At 39.2% G+C, this 26,463-nt stretch overlaps 1 long non-coding RNA gene across 1 annotated transcript in view; it reads right to left on the reverse strand.

Moving 5' to 3' along the window:
• Nucleotides 1-664: 664 nt before the first annotated feature.
• The window catches only part of LOC126945042 (uncharacterized), a 189,449-nt gene continuing 163,650 nt past the window's right edge, over nucleotides 665-26,463 (reverse strand). The window contains exon 3 of the long non-coding RNA XR_007722276.1: nucleotides 665-844. This is a non-coding gene — a long non-coding RNA (uncharacterized LOC126945042). The remainder of the gene's footprint in view (nucleotides 845-26,463) is intronic.

Here is a 26,463-nt window from a genome sequence, read left to right on the forward strand (position 1 = left end):
TTATGATACATTCGATATTTACATCTGCATTTTAGAAATGGTATTATCAATTATGATAATTAAAAATAAATTTGGCCATAGTAGCCTTTCGCTGGTCGGAATGAGAGCTTTGCTCCTTAGCTGGCGCAGATACATTTTATGAAGCCACATGAAGCCGCATGAGCTTCTTTTCAAGGTCATATTATTTTGGGAAAACTGCAAGTCCATGTTGAAATCTGAATCTTTTTACATTTGAAGAGATAAAACTTACTGATAACTTACTAGCTTGTAACTAATATTTCCACAATCTAAATAAACCATTTACATGCTTTCCCCTTATTTGTGACTGGGAGATGAAGACAAAAACTTAACAAACTCGTTAGGAGACAAAGCTCTAAGATCATCTTCTAGAAAAAGTCAACGTCTCTTCATCTCCCTGGCCTCAGGTTCCTCATGTGTAGATTGGGGCCTCTGTAGCACATGCTTTCAGGAAATATCTGTTTATATACGTTATTTTCGTAGGAGGTTTTCTTTGAAGGAATGTTTACCTAATTCTCAATGATGTCTATTTCAGAAGGGTTCATTTCTGTCCACAGCTCCTCAAACAAATAGATAGGCAAAAAGAAAAATAAAAGAGAAACCAAAACCAAAATCAAACAGAAACCATTTCACTGACCAAGATGGCGCCTCAGGTTTCTCCCAGTCGATGTCTCTGCCTCTCAGGAAGTGTTGCAGGAGGGTGAGGAGCCGCAGGTGAGCGAGGTTGCCAGAGACCTCTGCCAAAGCTGGTGCTCACAGCAATCTTGTTAATATAGGATGGCTGTTCTGTGTCCTGAGCATCCCTTTCTCTGCCAGATGGATGGGCCTATTGAACAGGAAAAATGAGGAGCTCAGACAGGCTCATGAGGAATTTTTAAAATGGATGTTGAAACTCTTGGAATGAATGAGGTGGTACATGGAAATGAAGAGGTGAAGGATGGAATTGTAGAATACCATACATGTAAAGGATGATGGAAAAAGCTAGGGTTGGAAACAGGAGGAAAAGACTAAAGAGAATAAAATACGAGTATTTCCACTCTGCCATCCAGACAACTGTAGTGTCCATTTGGTTTTTCTTCACCTTTCTTGAGCCACATCCTCCTGGGTTCTCCCTATTTTTTTTCTGTCACTTTCTTCTCTTTCACTGATAGCAATGACTCATATTTTAGCCTTGCTGTCCTTTGGCAAACACTGCTCATGAATCCTAGCCTTATAGACAGAATCCCTGTTATAAGAGATCACATGCTCTTATAACTCTTTCTCAGATGAAATACACCTTCTAAATCAGTGTTTCTCCATGTGTAAGCTGCAGTCTACCTGGGAGAGCATCACTTGGGATGTTTGTTAATATGCAGAGCTCTGGGCTCCACCTCAGATCTACTAAGTCAGAATTTCTTGGGCCAGTCCCCTCCCTATTTAAAAATGTTCCCCGGATGATTCTCATGGCCCTTGTTTATTGATGCTTTCCAAGCCACGGGCATCATCCTAGGTCATGGGCATTGTTCAAGGTCTCCTTGAAGTTCCTGACTTGGGGATGGGGGAAGGAAGAAAGAAAACAACCATTTATCTGTGTGTGTGAGAATCACAGGTGATATAATTAGATAACAAATAAATTCATTAGAGACTTCAGATTCAGTTCATTAATTGCAAGATAATAATCACTACTGTGTGTGAGCTTCTGAGACTGGGACTTAGATTTCCTTTTCTTTGTTTTCTCAGCATGTGGCTGAGTGCCTGGCACAGCAGGCAATCAACCAGACTGTGTCCAGTAGAGACAAAACCAAAATCTTGCTTTACCATCTCTTACAAATGTGACCTTGAATGCTATCAATGGTGAAAAAACAATTCTTGATAACTACACAAGACACCAAATTACCTGCAATTTCCTGATGATGTTGATGTCAATGGCAATAATTTAATCTAACATTCATTAAATGCTAATAGCCAATTTCAAATTCACTATTTTTTTTTAATTTGGTAACTATTCATTGAGTGCCTACTACGTGCCAGGAAATGTTCTGGGCATTTGGGATAAATTTTTGGAGAAAGCAAATGTACATTTGTAGATTTCTTATTCTATACGATGGTGGAGAAATAAAGCATAAAAATAATAAGTGCATTGTGCAGTATAATGTGATAAGTTCTGTAGTAGAAAATTGTTTACAACGAGCAAGGTGAAAGGTGTCAAATCGCAGTAGGAGGTGGGCTGCAGTATTAAATAAGGAGGTAATTATCTTATTTTGTACTCACCAAGTGATGTGGGCATCATCATTATTATTCTAATTTTTAAGAGTAATGGACTGAATTTTACACATATGTGGGTTATGCCATGATCACACTGCTCGTAAAACTTGAAGCCAGATTCAAACCCAAGTAATCTGGGTTTTTATATATTTATAATTTATATATTTATATATTCTGGAATTTATATATTCTCTCCCATTGGTAAATGATGTATATACCATTTATGTTTAGGAAAATATGGTAACCACAGCCCTGGGTCAGCTGCAGTGGTCTTCTAAGGGCTCCAGGGCAGGAGTAAGCAATTCCAACTTTCATAATCCCAGGCTTAATTACTCAATGGGCAGCGGGAGCCCTCAGTCACCCACAGAGTTGGCTGTTCAAACAAGACTCATGATTGTAATAAAGAATCAATAATGGAAGGGCCATTGCATATTTTCTCACTTGCTGGATGGGGAGGGACTCACTGAGGTTATCACACAAGAGTAAAAGAGAAGGGAACACAAAGAGGGTCACACATTTATTTTTAGTTTCAATTAATAACTTTTGCTGAGCCATTGAGTCTGAGGAGACTTTTTAAAAACTTGCAGTATAATTATTTTCTAATTGCTAGAAATCAGTAGACATTGGAGTGCAATATTCTTGTATTTTTTTAATTGTAAAATTATTGAACATTGCTTTACACACTCTGACACCTTTGTTATTACCTGAGAGAGAAATGAAATGGTGTTTGGACCATGGGTAGTGTATGTGAAAGGAGACCTCAGAGATGGCCTTGCCCAAATTCCTTATTTTAGAGATAATGAAATTTAGAAGCTATAAGAAGGAAAGTGTCTTACTTGAGACCCCTCAGAGTGTCAAAGAGATATCATATTTTAAAATCATAGACTATTAGCATCGGGAATCATCTTTCTTTTCTTTTCTTTTCTTTTTTTTTTTTGCTGTCATTCTCTAGATAAGGAAAATTAATCCCAATACAAGTTGATTGGTTTTTTCATTGGAGTCTTCCACTCTCTAACACATCTTCTTTACAACCCGCTGATTTTCTTTAATGCAAATATACAGATTTTATTCACTTAAAACACTTCAATGATTCTCTACCATCGTCAGAATAAAGTTTAATTTTGTTAGTATGCACAAAAGGTTCTCCAGTGTTTATCCTTTAACCGCGTTTGCAGGTATATCTCTTAATGGTCTCCTATTGTACTGATTCTACCAACATACACACTGCACTCTGCTCAATGCTCTCTCCTCAGTGTGTCTTGGTATTTTCTACTTGCAGGTTTTGTTTTAGGTAGCATATCACCCAAGGTTCTCTTTCTGCCCACTCACATTTTTGGGTAAATATTTTGTTTTTGTTTTCCTGAGCACGCCTCTTTTAGTTACTATGTAAGTCTTAATATTTTGTTTATATTTGTCTTTCTCATCACTGGGAGTCCATTTAGAGCAGGGATTGTGATTTTACCCACCGCTGTATCTTCACCCTTTGGTAGCACTATGCCTTGCACATGGATAGCCTGCTATAAATACTTATTGAAAAAAATAAATGAGTAAAATAGATGAGTAAATAAATAACTTATGGATTGGTAAAGGTTACGGATTTCCAATAAGATTTTTAAAAATATGTTTCAAGAAGAAAACAAAAAAAGTAAAAACAGAATTTTGACTTCTTATTGAAAAGTCTCAAGTAAATCATATCCGTGTAGAATTTCATAATGTAGATTGAAATTATAGATGATTAATTTAAAAATATTTTATGTAGACATTTGTGGTTGTTATCTAAGCCTTAGTTTCTCCCTATGTAAATCTTGGTGCAATAGCAGCCAACCATTCCATATAGCTATGGAAAAAATTACCAAAATTGAGAAAGTTAAATTCTGAATCCTTTATTCATTTCTTTAAGAGGGTAATTGAACTTACACTTAATTTGACAATATGCTCCAGAGAGGGATGAACAAATGAATCAGATAAAAGGATCTTATAGTCCAGAAAGAGAGATAAGAAGCACCATGAATTAGTTTATATCCACAATGACTATACTTGATGTCCAAATTGACATGAAAAGGGCCAGGGGAGTTCAGAAGAGGTAAAAGAGTATTTATATTTGGGTATACTGGAAAAACTTTACAAAAAGGGATCATTTGAGTGAAAACTTGCAGAATTTTGACAGGAATTTTAGAGATATGTGAATAGTAGAAATCCTCAAACTATCTTGGATATTTCTTGAAACAATAATAACATGAACTTTTCTTGGGGCTAGTCTTATTATTTTGCTATTGAAATATTTGGACTTCATGATCTCAGGAATAATAACATTAGTATTATTTAACCTAGGTTTTTAGTCTCCCAGTGATTGTTTTAGAATAAAGAAGGTCACCAGGTGCTAGCAAGGTAAATATGATTTAGGTGGCAAAACCCAAAGAGAAATTACAGTTAATAAAACCATTGAACATCGACTTTATTTATTCAATAAATATTTACTAAAGTCCTACTATGCGGTAGGGTTATGCTATTTGCCAAAGACAGAGAGATAAAAGTGCATTACCTCTGTTCTCAAGAACTTGAAGTCTAATGAGGAGTCAGCCATGAAAACAAACAATAATAAGACCATAGCACAATTATTTTTCTAATAATATGCATGACCATGAGCATCATAGGAGGCTCCCCAGAGAAGGCATTAGTTGAGTTGATGCTTGAAAGATGGGTAGGAGTTTGCCAGATATTCTGAAGCAGAAGTAGTCAGAGACAACATATATTAATAGGCACAGGAACAAGGAGAACATAGTTTGTTGTTAGACTGAGTATTTTTTTAAGTTTCAAATGATCTCTTTTGTTTGCTTGTTGGCAATACCACTTTTTCTTTCCCTTTTTTAGTGATTGTTTTAGTGTTTGTAGTAGTTGTATTTTATCTTACAAAAGTATTCTTCCCTTTACCCTTTCTTGCCTTTGTGTCATTGTCATATATTCTACTTCTATATATTTATAAACCATGTAATAATTTCTTTTAGCTTGCTTTTGGAGGTCAAGCGTCTTAAAAATGATTTTCCAAAAATAAAAAATAACTTTTATTATATACTTATTTGTTAGCCATTACTGGCCTCTTTCATTCCTTGTGTAGATTCCCTTTTCCATCTGGTTTTATATTGCTTCTGTTGGAAACAATTCCTTTAACATTTCATGTAGAGCAGATCCATTGTTGATGGGTTATTTCAGATTTGGTGTATCTAAAAGAGTCTTTGCTTTTTAAATTTTTTTTCTTCATTTTTCAAAGGTACATTTACTGGGTGTAACATTCTTGGTTGATACTCCCTCATATTCACTACCACAAGTAACTTGGCAATGTTGTGCCACTGTCTTCTAGCTTGCACTAAAATACAAAGTTCAGAATAAAGTTGAATTTTGTTTACCATGCACAAAAGCTTCTCCAGTATTTATCCTTTACCCATATTTCTGATCTTTGCCTTATTCTTACCTTTGTTCCTCTGGATGTACACTGTTTTATATTCCTCTCTGGATGTTTTAAGATTTTTATTTTTATTTTTAAGCAATTTGATTGCATTAGTAATGTTTTTCATTTGTGTAATGATGTGCATTGGTGTAATGTTCCTCATAATTATTATTCATTATTTGTTGAGCTTCTTAAATATGTAGTTGGATAATATTTATCAAATTTGAAAAAAATATATTTAGCTATTACATCTTCAAATAGGACCCTTATCACTTTTTAGAAACTCCAATTACATGTATATTACACAACTTACTGTTTTCCCACAGATCTCTTCTTGATGCTGGTGGTGTTTCAGTGTTATTTTCCCCTTTCCATTCTATTTTGGATAGTATTTATTGCTATCTTCAATTTTACTGGTCTCTTCTTCAGTATCTAATCTGCTGTTAATCCCACTTGGCATATTTTTAATCTTAAATACTATTTTTTTCCCAGTAGATGCTCAATTTGGGTCTTCTTTTTATATCTTCCACATATTTTCTTAATATGTTCATACTTTACTTCTTGAGTATATAAAATATTTCAATTCTTTTCGTATATGGTAATTTCTTATTGGAAAAAAGGATACTGTAAAATTTACCTTGTTAAGTTGGATATTTTTGTATTCCCTAAAATATACCAAAACTTTTTTTCTGGGGTGCAGATAATTTAGTTGAAAACAGTTTTATCCTTTCTCAGCTTTTTTCCCCATTGTGTCTCAGCTTTGTGTGGCAGGTTTGAAGCACCCTTTAGGCTAGGGCTAAGTTTACCAAACTATTGAGGCAATACCCTTTCTGTGTTAACTGATGCACTATGTAGTCTCAAAGATTTACTTACTTATGTACTAATTGATTTGCACTCTGGTTCATGGAAACACAAACTATTTCCAGCCCTGTGTGAGCACCAGGGATTGTCTGAATTATTCTTTCAGGTGGTTCTTTCCCCAGGTTTTTACATGTATGTATTGATCAGTACTCAGATGGAGACCTTCTGCATGTCTCCGCATCTCTCTTTTTGTTCAGATCTCTCCTCATTCTATGGCCATCTTCTTTCTCTTCGCTGTGAATTCTAATCATCTTTTCCCCCTACACTAAACTCTCAACTCCATCTTCTCCATTTAGGAAGGCCAAGAGTTCATTTGGGTTCCCACTCTCTTCACTGTGTCCTGGAAACTCCCCCAGACAGTTAGTTCCAAGCAATTGTAGAGCTTGCCTCATTTGCTTTACTTTTTTCATAAATAACTTATTTGAGCTGTCTTTGTCCAATGTCTGAAAACCATTGTTTAATATGTTTTGTTTTGTTGTTTAACTGCTAACAGTATGCTGGAAGCACAAGTTATCTTTGATGTGTTATTGGAATTCATGTAGATCAGGATTCCTTACTAGGAAAATAAAAAGGGTAGAGAAACAAAAGTTAAGTACGGATGGCTGAACAGAAGTCAGATAGCAAGCACCTTTTTATCATGATGATAACTAGGAAGCTTTATGAGTTGTGCACAGATTTATAATTAAGGAACATTACCTAGTGATATATTCAAGCCTAGATTGAGTATGGTGAAGACAGAGATAGAAACCAACAAGAGGTTCTGGCAATAGGCCAGATGAGACACTATGAGAACACAGGTTGAAAATCCCAAATTTGAAAATCTGAAATCCAAATTGCTCCCAAATCCAAAAATTAATGAGCACCAACATGATATGTAATGCAAATACTTCAAAATCCAAAATCCCAAACACTTCTGGACCCAAGCATTTCAGATACAAGATACTCATCCTGTATGAGTTTGGACAGTGATGGTGACCACAGAGTTGAGTGGAAAATCTAAGAAATATTTGCATCTCAGAGTTGACAAAACTCAATGTCATAATATATGTGCTTGTGTGAGGGTAGCTATTAAAGTGGAGAGAGATTTTAAGAATCTGTCCAGTTTTAAGCCTTAGATTAACTGATAGATGTAGTGCCAGAGGGGCCCAGAGAAAAGGGACTGCAGGATAGGAAACAAATATTGTGGACAGGATGGTCAATTCAATTTGAGCTTGTTGAGCTGAAAAGCCTGTGGATTACTCAAGTATGGCTGATCCATTAAATAGTCAAGTACAGGGATAAGGATAGAGATAATTAAAAACAAAGTATCAGGATTTTTAGTATTAAAGTAGAAATTGATGCTACTCAGCTACATCCTTCACCCTGTGGCTCCCATTGTTATTTCACTACTCATTTTTGGTGGAAGGCATTATTGGCTGTCTATCCAAGAGCTATATCTCTGTCTTCATTCTTTGCTACTGGCAGAAACTCACTTTCATTTGAGAGTCCACTATCTTAAGTCAAGTACTTAGAAGTGCAGAAATCAACTCTTGGCCAAAGTTTGGGTCATGTTTGGTTACACCAGTCATGGAGATGTGTCAGTAATGGGCTTAAGCACAGGAGACAGTCAGACAAAGTCAGGTTCAACTCCCAGTTCTCACTTACAAACTGTGTCACTTTTGGTCAAATTACTTGACCTTACTAAGTGTCAGGTAATTAATTTACATGAGGGGATAATAATAATATTATAACTCACTAGCATACTCAGTATTGTATGATTTCTCAGTTCCACACACACTCTGGATGCTAAAGAGAGGGTGGTGATGTACACTCAGTCATTGCCTTCATGAATTTATTGCCACTCCATGAGTACAATGGAAAAAGTAATGACAATAAAGAAAGATAAATAAATGTGTTGAGCACAGCTATCTATTAGAATTTATATTTATTCCAAAGAATTAAGGATCAAATTAGATAATGTATGCACATCTCTAAATGCACTGCCTGGCACACCATAATTGCTCAATAAATGACCAACACATTGCATTGAGAGTTAGTAAATGGTTGAATGTTTCACTGTTAAAAGACAGGGCATTAGTAAAACTCCATATCTCTGTGGTCATAAAATGTGAGATACTTGGGAATCATGGTGATCAGCATATTTAATTGGAGCATTAAATATAATGTAATACATAATTTAGCTGATCTGGCAATAGAGCTTAGCATTTGGTCATGGAGTTATTTGAATGGCAAATAAGAAATGCTTTAGTATAAGAAAGTTTTGTACACTGCACACACATACATTACATATATATATACACACACATATACATATATATATATATCTTTTGCCATTTTCCCTTAGCTTGATAACTTTTACAAAGTAGCTTTGATCAATCTCTAACCAGAAGTGTCATCAGTGAATAATGCCATGAAAGTCTTATTAAACATATCCTGCACAAGTATATCCGGAGCAAAGATAAAGTGTCGACAGGATGATGGAGTTTAGCCTGCAAAATTGATTATTTTTACTTCCCAACTCTCTAACCTTTAATTGAAATGGATAGATTTGACGGAGCACCCTTGGCCTTGGCCACAGTGTCTGGCAGAGTCTGAAAACTGACACCCTGACTTCTGAAGGCAATGAGCCAGAGGTTTCCGTAGGTCAATTCTCCCTCCCCACTCCATCCCATAGCAGAGGATGGGATCAATGGGAAACTGGCCAGGTCGCCACTCTGACGCCTTCCATCCTCAGTGCAAGAAAATGGAGCTTACGTTACCCCAACAGCAGGGAACAAAATTAGACTGTAGTGGTCAATAAAATGTTCCACCACCCATCAAAATCACTGTCACTGAGGCTGAGGGAGGGAAATAAAAGTATTCTTGCAGAAAAAAAAAAAAAACTCTTGGAATTGTTCTTCCAAGATAATTAACGAATTTTACTTTAGCTAAATTGGAAACTGGGCAGTGGGTGAGTGATCCTAACACAGTGTGTTTAAGGTTGGTGCCACAGTTTTTACAATGATAATCTTTGGAAGCACCAGGAAAATGAGGCAGACTAGCCTGAGGAAATGTGTGGCATGGATTAAAAAATGCAGCAGTTGAAAAGGCCATTAGTTCCATGGAAAGATATGGGACATACCAGGGAACAAAATAGCTAATTGAGCAGGTCCCATTTGCTTGAAAAAGCAACTTAATGATTTCAGAAGTCTTATTAGCGTGCACCTTTCTTATGAGTTTCCTTGGTGCACTTGTTCAGGAATATCAACTTAGCCTGCCTTGAACTTTAAAACAAGCACATGTCGGCAGCAGAGTTACCCCATTTGATACACTTGCATAGTAGACAGAAGAACTGTACTCCTCTTATTACTAAAGCCTTATTAGAAGTTTATTGAGGGGAAATAAGACTTAGAGGAAAATACGAGTGTGTGTGCATACATCTACACACATAGGAATAATTACATTCTGATAAATGTCATTCAGGCTCCATTATCATTCAATTGTATAGTATATTCTCAGCATTATTGGAAAAACAAATCAAACGTGCAAAAAAAGCCCAGTGCTTTGGGATAGATTACTCTTGTCACCTCTTTAGTTAGTCAATTATCTGTTCTTAGAGGGCTTTTAAGATTGTTAAGAGATGAATCCTACCAGTTGCTTTCTTCAACACTTTATGTGAAAATTTTTTAAATCATTTTATTTCCAGTGACAAAAACATGAGAATGTAGTTGCAATATATATCTCCAAATATAGTAGAACAATTAATAAATTACAGGGCATTTAATAGATGAAATGTTAGATAGCCATTGCAATTTTACATATGAAGACCTTCTGATGCTGTGGGGCAATGTTAAGATAAATTTGTATGAAGAACTGCATATATACCAACACACAATACACACCAGATACTTATTTGCATTTTTACATGAAGAGAACTCAAAAGAGCCACATAAAAGTTAACGTTTTCCCAAAAGTATAGTAGTGGTTATTTCCAAGCTGAGGAATTGTGAGTATTTTCTTCATACACTTTATTATTTTTAAATGGCTATGCATTGAATTTTAAAATAAAACCAGAGTCATTAAAAAGAAAACTTTTCCAAAGATAAAGAATCCTATAAAGTCTCTTAGTTGTCAAAATCACTGACCTTTTTTCCTAAACCTCAGGAGTTCATTGCTATTATCCCAGCATCCACTGAGAGAGAATCCAGATTCCTCAGAGGGTGAAATAACTTGCTAGGGTACAACAGTGACTTGGTAATGAAGTCAGTTCTGGACTCTACCCAGGAACACTGAAAGCTGCTGTGAATAGTTTGGGGGTCTTCCACTTCTCTCGTTCAACTGGCTGCTTTATGTTTTGTGACTTGTGGCTCAATAGCCATTGTAAATAACTGCTTCCCTCTCCATGAGAGGCTTTTATTGGAAGCATTAAGAACCCTACCGGTATAGCTTACTTCATGACATTTTCCAAAGTCACAAGGAATACGACATGACATTTGACAGGGTTGTGATTTTGCAAACATGTCTATAAAACATTATAAAGTTTCTTACTAAGCTAGACTAATTTGACTGGGACAATTGGTGGTTTGGAAAATTTGTTCCTGCATCACAACTAGGTCCTCCAGTGACTGATTCATGCGTTTATCCTCTGACGAGCCTTTGCCATACCATGCGGGCCACTCTGCTTTAGAAGCCAATTCCTTTCAACTTCTCATTACATTTGAGGAAAGACACTTACTTGTGCCAAGACATACTTTTAATTAAAGGGAAAAACGGGGAGGGATAAATTTCTGCAAATCTAGAAAGCCCTTTAAAAATTTAAGATTTACCCAAACGGATTTACTAGTAATGAGACTCAGTTAACTATAGATGGAGCATTGATGAAATTATATGAACTTATAGCAAGGTGTTTATCAAAATGTGCCCTGATTAGTGTTAAAAAGGTATTACACAAGCAAAAATATGTGTCCAAATGCATTGGGGAACTACGAGGGTAAGCAAAGTTGTACACATTTATTTACTGTAGGATTCGTCAGGATTCTTTTTTTTTTTTTTTAACTTTTATGCTCAGGGGTACCTATGAAGGTTTGTTATGTAGGTAAACTCATGTCATGGGGGTGTGATGTACAAATAATTTTGTTACCCAAGTACTAAGCCTAGTACCCAATGGCTATTTTCTTTTTGGATTCTTTATTTATTTATTTATTTATTTTTGGTCTTCCAGGAGGAGCCCAGTGCCCTGTAATAGAGGTTGACATCTTTACTGTAAGTTTGGTCTTTTTTCTTCTGGAAGCTCATTCTGTCTTCTGACCCTAGGAGTGAGCACATGACCATGCCTGGTCAATCACAGAGTCCATATAATTTCTTCAGCAGTAATTGGTCCAACAGCCAGGCATATGAATCACATAGGCCAATCAGAGCCTTCCCTGGGATTCTATAGAAATGATGAGAGAAGAAACATTCCCTTTCCTTCAACCCTACCCTCTCCAATCCCTTTTCTTGCTATATTTTTTTCTCCTAACATTTAATATCATCCTGCACACTATGTATGATTTTATTTATTTTGTTTTTTTGTCCATCTTAACATGTAAGCTTCATGAGGGCAGGTGTTTCTGTCTATTCTGTTCACTCGTGTATTCAGTGTGTGGCACGTAGTAGATGCCCAATAAATATTTGTTGCTGAATCTTGACTATATCAAGAAGTATGCATAGAGTGTACTGTTTCTCAATTTATTTAAAAATAAAACACCTTATCTTCAAGGCATTTGGAGATATTAGTTATTTGTGAAAATCTTTGTGAAACACTGTATTTATGAGTCCCAATTAAGTGTCTGAGTAAATATGGGTACTTTACAAATGAGTAAAATAAGACATTCAGAGGTTAATAATTGACCTGAAAGTCCATACTGCACTTGAAGTTTTTTGCATTTGAGCTTTCAGTTCTTCCACATTGATTATGCCACCACACAGAGAATGCACACTACATGCCAGACTCAGTGATGGGTCTGTCTTCTCTGGCACACTGTCTAACTAAAACATCAATGTGCCCAGAGGGGTCAGTATAGAACCCCCCATTTTGTCCACAAAACTGAGGATATGACTTCTCCAAGGTTGCACTGCCACATGCCCAGGCTGTTCCCCAGTTCTCATTTCTAATGCAGAGTAAATGCTGCCTCCAACATTCATGCCACCTCTTTGGAAAGATCTGAATTTTCCCCCAAAGTTATAAAAATTATATAACTAATAAACCGAAAACATGTCCTGAAAGTCTGTGTCAAGCAGATGTTACAGGCTGCACTTTCAACACCCATTCAACCAATATTTCTTGAGAACTTTCTAGGTGTCAGGTAATAAGTTAGGCACAGGGGCTGCAAAACAGGCATGGTGTCTTTAATGCAAAGTATAAACTCCAGCAGAGGAGACAAAGAAAAAAACACTAAATAAATACAATATACACTTTGATGATTGTGATGTTATAAAGAGAAAAACACAATAGAAGATTTCTAAGGACCTCAGTTTCCGATGGGCGTCTCTGAGTAGTTTTGCTGTTCTGCTCATCAAAGATAGGTAGATGCACGAATGCAACGCTCAAAAAGAGAAAGAAACTTCAACCACGCTACCCCAGCCCTTTAGCCTTTGGGAAACTGAAAATATGATTGATTCTATAGTTGATTTTTTTTCCTTTTTTCATGAAATAACTTGGCAGCATCAAGGAGCCCTCTGAAAGGACAGGGCCTTACCACCAAACAGATTTGCTGCTGAACTGAACCTCAGATTTCGATGGGAAGTGCTGTGTTGGAGGTGCATGCCAAGTGCTTTCTGCATGTAATAGCACTGTTCTTCATTATCCATTATTTATCAGCCTGGGGAGACTGGAGGAGAGAGAGCAAGACCCCTTAGCTTAATGTGAAGTCTTTATCTTTCAGTTTTTTGAGCTCAAATATGCCAACAGAAGCTGTTGAATTGCTGTCAGTGAGCACACACATCAATGGCCTGCCAGCTCGCAGCCTGAAATGCTCAGGGCCTCAGAGATGAAGCCACAGGAAATTCAATCAGGTTCTTAGGGGAGTTGACGTTGGCAGAGATTTTAATTGTAGAACCATGGGAACAGGTGAGTGGTGGGCTTTAGGACAAACATTCTTCCTCTGAAGTATTCTAGTCCTTTATTCACAAAACAGAGGTTCTCAACTTTGGCTGCACATTGGTGTCACCTGGAGAGCTAACAAACAAACAATCAAAAAATCTGATGTCTGAGTTTCACTCCTAGAGAATATGCTTTGTTTGATCTGGGATCGGGAGTTTTCAAAGCCACCCAGGTGATCCCAATGTGCCGTCAGTGCTAAGAACCACCTCTAAAGATGTAGGCATTAGAGTGAGGGGCAACTTTGATGTGTGGTCACCTTGCCTTTCCAGCCTCCACCAAAGATGAATCAATCAATAGACAGATTTTATTTCATGTGTTCTCATTCCACCATTTTGATAATTTAGTCTCCCTGGTCAATTTACCAATGTTTAAATCACAGAAATGATAAGGTTTCCAGTTGTTTACTTAACAAGTGGGCTTTCTTAGTTGTCTGTTCTAAGGGGGAAGGATGCTACACCAGTGTAAGAAGGAAGGCATGTAGCAATTGTGTGTCTAACCTGGGTGTTCTCCAGAAGGGTAGAAGAGATGGGAGCCTGGGGGAAATGGGAAGAACAGAGGGATATTAATCCACGATGAATGAGAAGAAACCATCCATGCAGTCGTTCACAAAATTTTTCAACAGGATTGGTTTTTCAACTGTATACCCTATAAATTTGATGTTGAAATACTTTTCTCACAGCACAAATGCATTTTCCCACCAAATTATTTAAGTATGGGCCTTTCTGTCTGCTATGTAGAGTTTCTTTGCAGAAGGATATCATCACTGATACAATTCCAACCCAAAGCAAAGCACCTCAACTTTGAGTGTGTTCTCTCACAGGAATTTGCCTGAGTGATGACTTCTGCCAAGCTTTTCAAAACGTGGAAAGTGGAGGATAGACACATAGGCATATTCAGAGACCCCTAGGCCCCCAGAAAGAAAGAAGATAGCCAACAGATATTAATCACCTATCACGGGCCAGGCACTTTGTTAAAAGACAGGTAACACCATCCTCATTTCATGGGTCAGGAAATTTGGCCTCTGAGAGATCAAGTTATTGGCTCACCAGTCCCAAGGCAGTGAATGGAGCAGGGATTCAAATTGAGTTCTCTATCTTTCTGTGCTGTTTCTTCTCCTCCATGCTAACCCCTGTGGGAACTTCTGAATTTAGACTTTCATCAGCAAGAGAGACTGCTCCTTGGCCCCTAAGGAAGCCACTGTTATTGGGTCTCTGAGATTTCCTCCATCTATCTCTGAGAATGATAGCCTGAGATTATAGGCCCAATTAGGAAGCTTTTCTTGCTTCAGCTCTGAATGCTTTCGAGTGTGTTGGTCAGGGGAGGAGGTCTGGTTTCGGATTGTCTAGGATGTAATATGGCTCCCTAATTCACCACTTGTGCTGCCCCTGACCACTCACTCACCCCTCTGAGCCTCAGTTTCTATCATCTGTGAAGTAGAACAATAATAGTACCTATTAAATAAGGTTGTCATGAGGATTAAGAGATAATCAAGTGGAACACTCAGCACAGCACGTAGTAAATGACCAGTAGATGTAACCGCACCCTTATCACAATCCCCCTCCACCAGGGCCTGGGTCTCCACTTTTCCTCATACTGGCAGGCAGAGAAACCAATCACTGGCCCCTCTGAGCTTCCCTTGATTTGAGGACTTAGCCTGAGCAGTGCACTGCCTCCATCACTGCTGTTTCAAGCTCCTGCCCTCCTTCTGCATATTGATCCCATCACCTTGCCTCCTCGGCCTCCATTCATATGGAGGTAATGCAATTGCTTATTTCAGAATGAGAGCGAAGCAAACTGATTCCTCCACTTTGAAGAATAGCTGAAAACCCCTCAATTTTATGCGATGTTAATCAGGCCTGAAAGAAGCGACAGAAAGCCAATAGCCAGGCTTGGAAATCTGCTAGAAAAACACACAGGAAGGCTCATTGGTTTCCTGTGCATAAGTGAGAGCCAAGAGGTTTCTGGAGAGCTTCAGAAACTGTGGCTTTGATGTCTGCCCAACCTGGAGCTGGGTAGAAGGGGATGAGGTCCCAGCTCAGACCCCCACTGTCTCTGTCTTATTGTTGAAGAGGACAACTGGCTTAGCTCAGAGGTGACTGAAGCCCATGCTCTGTCCCTTGGAATGACTTTTCTAGAACCTATGCCTAGATACATCGACATGCCCTGGGCTTGAACACACAGGTCCAACTTGTGTCTGAGCATAGTGATGCTTCAAAGAATGCCACAGATGTTAAATTCTAATTAAGACACCAAATACTCAAATCAAGGTCACAATGTCTACTCTTCCGATGACAGGTTCTATATAACAGCAGTATCTGCACTGATCATTCCATGTGTAAAATACGTCACTGTATACTGTCTCATAAATGGAAATAGCAGTGATGAGAGGGAGATGTCCTTACTTAGATAAATATGCCCCAGTTATTTTTATTTGATTTGATTTATAAAATAAGAGTAGTAATTTCTATTTCACAGAAGTATTGCAATGATTAAATGGGGACTTTTCTTTTAATATGTAGTAGCTATTAAATTATATGTCCAATAGAATCTGAACTCAAGGAAACCAACCTTCATGAAAATCTCATTCCAGTAGTGGCAAGACTCCATCTTGAAGGCAAACTTTCAGACATCTGCTTACCTTAGTCAATGACTGAAACCCTTGTTAGGATTTTACGGGGCCAATTTATGTGTTATTCCTACAAGGCAGCAGGGGCAGGAGGGAAAGAGATGCCTGACAGAGGGGTCTTGGAAAGAAAAGTCTCAGGTGTCAGCATGTCCAGGTTTGAATCACGTTGCATTTGGCACAAACTGTGTGACCTTGAACAATTCACTTTTTTTCTGAGCCTCAGTTTCCAAATATATAAAGTTTCATAGTAATATTTGCCTTGCAAGATTTTTGCAAGGTTTAGGTGCAACAATGTGTGTAAAGATACTCTCAATACTGGGCACACGTAGAACAACAGTGTGCCCAACTGGAGAGTTCAGTGAAACGATGGGAAATGTTAGGTGGAGCAGAAGGGAAGCGTACACATGTGACCTCTCCTCAAGGAGAGAAGAGAAAGACATAGCCCAAAGTCATGCCACTCAGTATGCCCAAGTCTAGATCTTCATCAGCTGCACAGATGGAGCCCCACTGCCAACTAGAGTGGACATCAAAGGGGAGGCAGGCTGCTCCCTAGTTAACCCAGACCACACAGCTGCAAGATCCATGGTGATCTGACCCCTAGAGAAAAATGCAGTCTTAGTACTCCAGGAAGAATTCTGAACCTCAGTTTCACTGTCTGGAAGGTAAGGGCAATCTCCATCCTTCTTGCAAGGGTTGAAAGAGATAACCCATGTAGATTGGACCAGGCTGACCTCAGTACTAGTCTAGCACATAGTCAATAAAAATATATTTTTAACCTACTTTGGATACGTCCTGTCCTTACTGGAGGTAGGCATAAAACAGGCTCTTCTTAGTGTCAGCTAAGGCTTAAGCTCCAGCTCTGTTTCTTACTAGCCATATAGCCTTGAGTGAGTCATTATATTTCCATAAGACTCCGATTTCTCATTTCTAAAATGGGATTAACAAAAACAACAACCATATATATATATATAAACATGGGGATGTTGGGAGCCTTAGGAAATACCCCAAATTATTTAGCACACTAAATATAAGGATTTATAATGCTACAGATCTTTAAAATACCATATTACATCTAATATAAATATGACTAATATGTTATTTTAGGTATAATGCGTAAGGAATTCAGTAGTTCTTAGTTTTGTTTCTGACAGTTTGAAACAAGAGGCTTTGAAGTTGTCCTTCATTAACCAGACAGTATGCTTACTCAGACAATTCCAGCCCCAATAACCAAAATGTAGAAGCAGGGGGGATCTCTTGACACACTCAGAAAAGGAGATAAAGACAGATACCTGGAGCCCATCAGAAGTCAAAGAGAATTGGGTTAAAACTTGGAGGGCAGTTGCTGTGTCTATTAAACTCCTGGAATCAAATAATGATAGCCTATTGAGGATGAAAGCCAAAGGAATTTTCCATGATTCTAGTACCAGACGGGATTTGGACACACACCTATTTTATTATGTCTAGTACCACAAAAGTAAAATGGGAGCATAGATGCCACATTCTCAAGGATCGTTAGGTCCTCTGTCACCTGGCTACAGGGCTTGGCATGTAGCAAGCTCCTGGGCCACAGGAAATCCTTCAGCATTTTCAGAGAGTTCAAGGCTCCTCTGAGCTCACCGAGGGGGAGAAGGCTTTGTGAGCATCTATAGAGCCACAGCAGAGTCTTAACTCTTATCTATCTCTAGGGTAAACATATTTAATTGGCCCTGTTTCACCTCCACACAGACAAGAATCAGTCCTCTCTGTCCACTTTTGATTGAGATTCAAAATACTTTTTCCTGTTTCAAAGAATCATAGATATTGAAAGATAGTCTGCCTTTAACTTCTTGATTTACAGAGAATAACATTTTTCCAAAGCTTCCTAGTGACCCAAGCCATTGGCAGAAATACCTCATTTGTTCCTGATATGGACCCTACGTGACAAATATTATCAAGCAAGAAGGTGAGGATAGAGTTTCAATATTGGAGACAAACTCATGTTTGTCCAAATCCTGGTGCTTCCACTTTCAAGGTGGATTAATTCATCTTTCATGCCTTAGTTTCCCCATCACTACCCTAGGCACTGGGTATATAATGGAGCATGAAATGGACATGGCTTCTTCTAGCACGAAGCTTCAAGTCTAGCCAGGACAGATGAGCCATAAATAAGTAAACAAATATATAAATCTAGAGTTATAAATTGGAGAAGTACTCAAACCATAATAAGCAGATTGCTATGATTCAGATTAAGGGAGAAGACAATCTACTCTGTTAAGATCTCCCTACATGAGACGCAATATTGAAACTGAGACTTGAAGAGGGAAACAGAGTCTGCTAGGGAAATGCTGGAGGATGCTCGCTGGCCTGCCAGTCTGGGGGTGGAGAATGACCCTACATAGGATACATATGCCAGTCCCTAGCGCCCCTCCTGACACAAAGGTCTGCTCAATAATCTGAATAAGAATAATTGAATCTGAAATTTATTTTGCAATCAATCAAGCGTAGACTCGGAATCGACTATGAGAATTACCCAGGCTTAATAATTCATGGAGGAGGAGGAGAAAAGTTTCCCACCCACTCCTTCTAAAGTCAAATCCCACTGACATCACCACCAGTGTCAGTTGCCCGGGGAAGTGTCACACCGATTGACAAATGTGGAGTTGCAAAGCAAAGGAGATGGGGTGACTGGACCCCACCTGGGTTATCCTGACACCCGGGCTGCAGTTCTCCAAGTGCCCTCTCCCAGGGATTGCAATTCCTCATGGCAACTCACCTTCTTGGAGCAGATCCTCCGCATCACCGTCCGCCCTCCCACCTTTTTAAAATAAAGTCTTCTTTTTCTTTCTACTTTTTGTCTATTTCAACCTGAATTTAAGTTGACGAAGTCTAGGCTGTCCTAAAGCCCTCTGAGCTGGGCTTCATTCAGGGCCTGTGGAGTGGGGCCTGGGAGAAGAAACTGTTCCAGTGTAGAATCAGAGACCCTTCGGGATGCTGGGCCTGGGGTCTTGGAAATCTGGTGGTGGTGTCGGGGGTGGCTATGGTGTAGATGTCTGGGTGCTGAGCGCAATGCTGACTCAACCAGAAAGAAGTTGCTGCTAGAATGAATTATGTGTCTGTGATTTTGCAGAGGCGCCATAAACCAAACAACACCCAATGGTGTTATGGAGTCCCTTTAAATTTATAGCCTGCTCCCTGTGGAGTGCTCTACCAGATTAGGATGCAGGAAGGGAGAGAGAGTGAGTGTCTGGGTTTTGAGAGCAGAGAGACAACGAGACACAGCAGAATTGTGAGAAACATGAGGAACCAGAGAGAGAGGAGGTGCCGTGACAAAAAGAAAAATTACAGTGAGCGAGGGAAAGAGTGGGATAGAGGAAAAGATTGAAAAATAGAAATAAGTCTGAAACACAGACAAAAATAGCCAGACAAAATGACAAAGTCAGAGAAAGTGAGTAAGACGTTAAAGGAGAGACAGACAGAGAAAGAAAACAGAAAAACGGAAAAGCATTCCTAAAAAAATTCAGTTAAAGAAAAAGAGAAAAACTGAGAGTCAGAAGGGAAGGGTAGAGAAAAGAGGCAGAGAAAAGCAAAGAGGAAAGAGAACAGGAGGAAAAAAAAAGAAAGGAAAAAACTACACCCTAGAGAGAGATGGAGAAACAGAGTCAGCAACAGAGAAACACAATTACAGAGCTACAAAAATAGAGACTGAGGTACAGATGGGAAGGCTGAGCAAGAATCAGTGAAACAAAGGCACCCAGACAGACACAGGAAACTGCAAGGAGGAACAGGCAGTTACAGGGGGAGAGAGACACACTGAGAGACACCAGAGACAGACAGACCCCAGAAGACCCCACAGCAACTGCAAAAACCAGTGCTGACAACGTGTTTTTGGGGTGTGCAGCTGCTGAGACCCTGAGTTGGTCCCGGCTTCTGCTCTGGCTGGGAATGGCCCATGTGGGTTTGCAATAACAGGATTCCTTTAATGAAAAAACTCCAACTCATAAATGGTATCTACTAAAAGGGCCTCTTTTGCTTTCTTGGAAATGGAAGTGGGAGTTACTTGATATTGCTTTTCTGAGAAACAGGTATATGTGTCAAAAAATGGCCCTTTCCAGCATCTAAAAGAAAACCCCAGCCATTTTCTACCTCAGATGATTTTTTTTTTCTTTTTATGATTACAACTCGCTACTCTGAGTGGACGTGTTTTGAATGTCTGTAGCAATTCTTTTCCCATTAGATTTTTGGATAACACTTACCGCAAGGGAAATGCAATTTTTTGGTCTGTGAATTGTTTATGTCCTCATCAAAATGTGTCTTTAACAACACCCTAGGAGGTGATTTTCAAAAGAACTTTCCAGTGTGGAGATTTTTAAAAATCCCCTCTTCTGTCTCTCCAGTTATCAGTCAAAAAAATAAAAATAAAAAACAATCCCCTCCTAAACTCTCTGCAGTCCCTAGAAGGGGAAAATAACACTGACTTGGGATAAGTTAGCTCACGAATTTTGTGTTTTCTTTAATACATACAATACATATTTACCGCTTATTAAATTTTAGTCCTGTGCCAGGCGCTTTGCAGAAAGTATCAAATTTAATCTTTCCTGCAATATTGGCAGAGGTATTATTCTCCCTATTTCACAGATAAGGAGACAGAGGTTCAAAAAGGATAAGTAACTAGCTGGAGGCCATGATATTAATAATGACATCTCTAACATATGCAATAGTAATATGGCACGCATGTATGCAATACTGCGATATTACATACCATTGCAATATATGCAATATATTGCATCTCTAATATATGCAGTATTATTACTATTGCATATCATTATTATCTATTGCATATATTAGAGACATCATTATGATTAGCCCCATGGCCTCCAGCTAGTTACTTATCCATTTTGAACCTCAGTCTCCTTTCGACCCAAAAGACTTCTTGTCAGCACTGGTTTCTGCAGTGACTGTGGGCTCATCCGGTGTCTCTCAGTGTGTATTTCTCTCCCTGTAGCTGCCTGTTCCTCCTTGAAGCTTCCTGTGTCTCTTTATCTGGGTACCTTTCCTTCTTTGTCTCTTGTCTGTACCTCAGTCTCAGTGTTGTGACTCTGTAATTGTGTTTCTCCGTTACTAACTCTGTTTTTCTGTCCCTCTCTGAGGTGTAGCCTTTTTTCTTTCTTTATTCTATGTCGTCTCATGGGCATCTCATAATCTTTTGTGATGAGCATTAGGATACCCATTTCATAGATGAAAGCTCTGAGACTCAGATAATCGATGTAAACAGCCCAAGACCATGTAACAAATAAATGGCAGATCAAAAACTCACACCATGGCTTTGTAATTCCAAAGTCTGTGTTCTCAGTCGAAATGGTTGTTGTCTCTCATTGCTTTTACCAGAAATCACAAACATCTCTCAACGATTTGAGCTCAAGGAAGGCAAGGGAGTATTTTCGTGACCAGTATGTTTCCCCCAAGGAATGTAAGCTCCATAAGAGCAGGTAACTGTGTCCCCAGCACCAGTAACAACGTTGGCATTTGTAGAGGCTCGATACATAGGTGCTGAATAAATGAATCTCTGATCCCAAAACCTGTTGTCTTTCTTGGCACATGATTGGTGCTCCCTTGTCTGATAGCCTGCCATCCTTCAGCAGAACCACACTGCTCTGAAGCTCAGTGGTCCTCAGTGTGCTGACTCGTATAATATTTTTGCTGCTCAAAGAAAACAATTTCAAAGTCCAGCACATTTGCCCTAGGGATGCAAATCAAATGCCTTTACCGAACAAGGGCCAAAAACAGGGGGTCTTATTAAAACCCTCACTTGGAAAACTCAGGATTTGAAAAAAAAAAAAAAAAAAAAAAAGGCCCCTTGCTTGGTCATCTATTCCTTTGGCCTGCTCAGACTTTGGCCTCATTTTTAACTTTCAAATTGTAAGACAGGACTTTGGTTCACGTTCACCACTACACGAAGGAGGCAGCGACACAGTTAGTTATTGCTTTCATTAGCAGGCTGCTCTGATCAGGCTCGATTCACACCCTGACCTTGTTCTGACTTTAATTTGCAGGGTAAAAGCAAATCTAATTTAATTACATGGGGGCTTTTGCAAGCTGACATCTAAGAACTTTATGGTGAATTTTGGTTCATATTAAATAAGAAACACGAGTCTATAAGACCCTAGGAAAAAGATAGGGTGAAGAAGTAAACTCCTTGAGCCACAAGTGTTTTCTCCTTAGTGTCTAATGATGAGAGCAATCTATGCTGTTGCTGGATGCCAGATTCTAATTGATCTCTATTTATAATAAAATATAAACTCAGTTAGGGATAGAATTATTGATTAATATTTCCACAAAATAATGGATCTTGGATATATGCCCTTCTAAATAAGAGGCCCCTATAGACATGTCATTATTACTTCCTCCTCCAGCTGTTTTTCCCGTGTTGGTTAATGGTGAATCAGCCGATGGCTTGATCCAACCAGCAACCTTGGAGTCATTCTTGACTTTTCCGTTTCTCATGCATTTCCCAATGCAGAAGGCCATGAACTGTATCCATTTCCCACTTGAGTTTCCTTGGACGCCATTTATTTCTCCCCTTTGTTACCACCTTAGCCCTATCCTGTCTCTCAGGGAAAACTGACATAGCCTCCTACCTGGGCATCTCCTGTATTACTCTCTAATAAAGATCCATAGAGAACAGGGTTCTTCCAACAAACCAGACATCTTGATAGTATGATGGGAACAATGGTAACTACCAGTTAGTTACCATAGGAAGCATTTACCCTATGCCAGGCCATTCATTCAGTGCACTGCATGCATTACCTCATTAAGTAGTCACTTGGTTTTACAGATGAGAAAACTAAAACCACCGAGAGGTTGTATAAATGCCCTAACATCAATAAACTGGTACGCAGTAGTAGCAAGATTCAGCCTGGTCAGGCATCCTGTACCCTTGGCCACTCTCCTGTTCTGCCTCATCAAGCCCTTAAGTTAAATCAGCCTTGTCTAGAAGCCCAGCTCCAAAATGAACTGACCCTATCACCCAATGTAAGCAATTTTAGATTCTGAGCCTCAGTTTTCTCATTCATAAAATGAGCATTATAATATTTACTTTGGGAATTATTTGCTAGGATTAAATAAGCTAATGGCTATAAAATCCATAGCAGTGGGCCATGCATGTGCATAAGAAAACAAACAAAAAAATGGAAATTCTTTTCTTCTCCCCTAAACAAAAGATTTGAATGCAGCTTCCTCAGAAGAGGAAAGATCATTTCTTGGCATATGTATGTATTACATATTCTCACCTACGTACAGGAAGGTTCTAGGGTGGAATACTGTATTCGTCAAAGGAAATTGGGATTCAAAACAACATTGCTTGACTTTTCGCTCTCCCCCAAACCCCCCCGAACCCCTTCACAAAATATGGCCTTTCTACATTAAAAAGAAAAATCTCCAACAAAAGCAATCTATGAAAAAATATCTCTTTCTATCATCTTTCTGATCATTGCATTTATCCTAATGCCTTTGCTCAAATTTTTCTGCCTACTGCCTACAATGCAAAGTAACCAACCTTCTTTGTTCTAACACCACATCTAGATGTTGGGGTTTCTTATGGGCAATTTGAAGTTGGCAAATGATGATGGAATGTTCAATCACACACTGAACTGCCCTCCTGGAGTGAAATACACCACACAACGCTTAACTGTTTCCTTGCTGGTGTTTACTGGGGAAGCATTATTATCTCAGGTATGGAACAAGCAACAGAAGGCAGGCTGCAAAGACTAAGGTTTCCTGCTGCCTCAGGGAGCAGTGGGATCAGTTTACCTTTCGAAGGATTGTTTTGTGCATCAATTAACAGGGTCATCATAAACCCCTTCAACACAGAGCAATCAGCCAGCTGTTGTAGTGGAAAGAAAGGTGAGTATAATACAGAGTCCTGGCTCACCTGGACTAGGCCCAGCTCTCCCTTCAGAATATTGGAATCAAGTGTTGGGGGAAAAATGGAGGGAGGTTCAGATATGCACCCTGTTGCCTTGCAGCATCCCTGGCATGGGAGTATAATTGCAGGCACCCTGAATACCACCAGCAGCCAAGAGGCTTTGAACCTTTAACTGTGACCTTTCTGGCCTTGTATCTGTTTCCCCCAAATCTCCCATCTGTTCACTAGTGAACCCCTCACTCTGTTACTCATCCCTGAAGATGACCTGCAGGGGTACCTTTGAAGTTGAAAGGGCTCTTTTAACATTTGCCGTATGCATGTGTTCACTTGTTATTCATTTGTTTGTTGATTCATTTATTTACAGCAAAGTTTTACTCCTGCAGTGTGTTTTCATACGGGGGAAGGGCCATCAATAGGGCAGAACCCGTTAGAGCTCCTAATGTTGAAGATCACCTGTGAACAGTCAGATAGCAACAAAGGGGACACAACTTTTTAATCATCTCAGGTCCTCTTAAGAATGAGTCATCAGGTCAGCCCCACCATTCCCCAAGAGGTTGATGGGCCCAGGAAAGAGTGGGGAACCAGGACTCCTGTATGTGATGAACACTGTCCTTGGTGCTAGAGACACAATGATGAGTCCATCAGTACCCCTTCTTCAAAGAGTTCAATCCAACACACACTACTCAGAGCTGTCTGTAGGGAGGAAAAAGAGACTAGAACCTTGAGGACACTGACCACATTTACCTTCCCATATCAAATCAACATTTGAACATGAAAGGACAGCAAAGGACATCCCAGAATTTGAGAAATGAGGTCATGGGAAGTAGCAAAGACAGCATGAAGGAATTGAGTAGGGGTCAAGCAGGATGCTTCAGTCCCGAGCAATTGGTTATTCTCCTTGAGATGAGGAAGACAAGGCAGCCAAGGGTAGGGAAATCTTGGAAAATCAGGATGGGTGAGAAAACATGAACACAGAACACAAGGAAACCCCTTGAAATGGGAAAAAGGAAGTCAGAAAAGGACCTGATGGAGGAAAATAAGGTTCCAAACAGGAGTTCGTTCTCTGCGAATACATATGACCTTGTCTTCATCTGAATCTGAATAAAGTGGAGAGGAAGTAAGTGAACTCCTCCGTTGCTTTATTTAGAGTTGGATTGGGTTTAATGTCTGAAGGAGTAGAGAGGAGAGTAATCACCATTACTGTTCAACCTTATTCATAGTGGCCTGTGATGCATGGTTTTCTCAGGCTTTACCAGGTCATCTGCCGTGCAGGAGGCTCCAGTGCAGGGCCTGTAGCAAGTGGCAAGGCAGGTAATAGTGCCATAATTTCAGACAATTGGGAATCAGACCCCAGAGAGAAATTTGGCTTTGATATTCAGGTCCAGATACCTAGGCTGTCAGTAAGAGAGTAAGATTTAGTAGAGGTCTAAATAGAAATACAAATGCTAAAGAGGAAAACTGAGGCAGAAGGCCAGACATGGTGTCAGCTCTGAGGAGGAAGGGGAAGAACGAGAGTGGATTTGATGCTCAGAGTTTTCCCAGAGCCTTGGAAGGCTGGGGCCTATGGCAATAAGACACCTACTCTTGTGGCTGTGACAGACAAAATGTCTGGTCAGGATTATCTCAGGAGGAGAGCAGAATTGAGGCTTCAGGTCAACATCATCAGTAGTGGCAGCTGAGGGGATTTAGCATGGGCATAGTAGGGGGGCAGAACAGCCTAAGAGACTAAAATCATAACTCCCTGGCATTCCAACATTGCAATAAATGAAAGACTTGAGGACGGCAAGAGAGACGACTGTGGAAGAAAGAATAAATACAGGCTTTGAAGTCCATCAGTCCTGGATTTTATTTCTATCTCTGATAAGGATGATGATGATGGTTATGACAATGATGGTAGTGATACTGATGATGATGATGTTGATGAGTACATTGAGAGTAAGTGAGATAATGAATAACACATTGTTTGAGCATGGTAAGCAATCAACCTAGGTCAGTTCTTATTGCTAAGAAGACATGGAATTTTCCCTGGATCAACCACATTCCTATCTCTTCACATGACAGCTGTTGCCTGACACTTTGGTTCTAAGTCCCTACTTCCGCCAGAATAACTACCACCGCCACCAGCACAATAACAGTAATTAAGAAAAAGAAACTAACATGTGTAGGGGAATTGTTACACGCACATCATTCCAAGTGTTTTAAACAATATTGTCACTTTAAATTCTCAAAAACAATTCTATGTGGTTGAA

This window comes from Macaca thibetana, chromosome 20, assembly GCF_024542745.1.
Source record: "Macaca thibetana thibetana isolate TM-01 chromosome 20, ASM2454274v1, whole genome shotgun sequence".
NCBI classification, from domain to species: Eukaryota; Metazoa; Chordata; class Mammalia; order Primates; family Cercopithecidae; genus Macaca; species Macaca thibetana.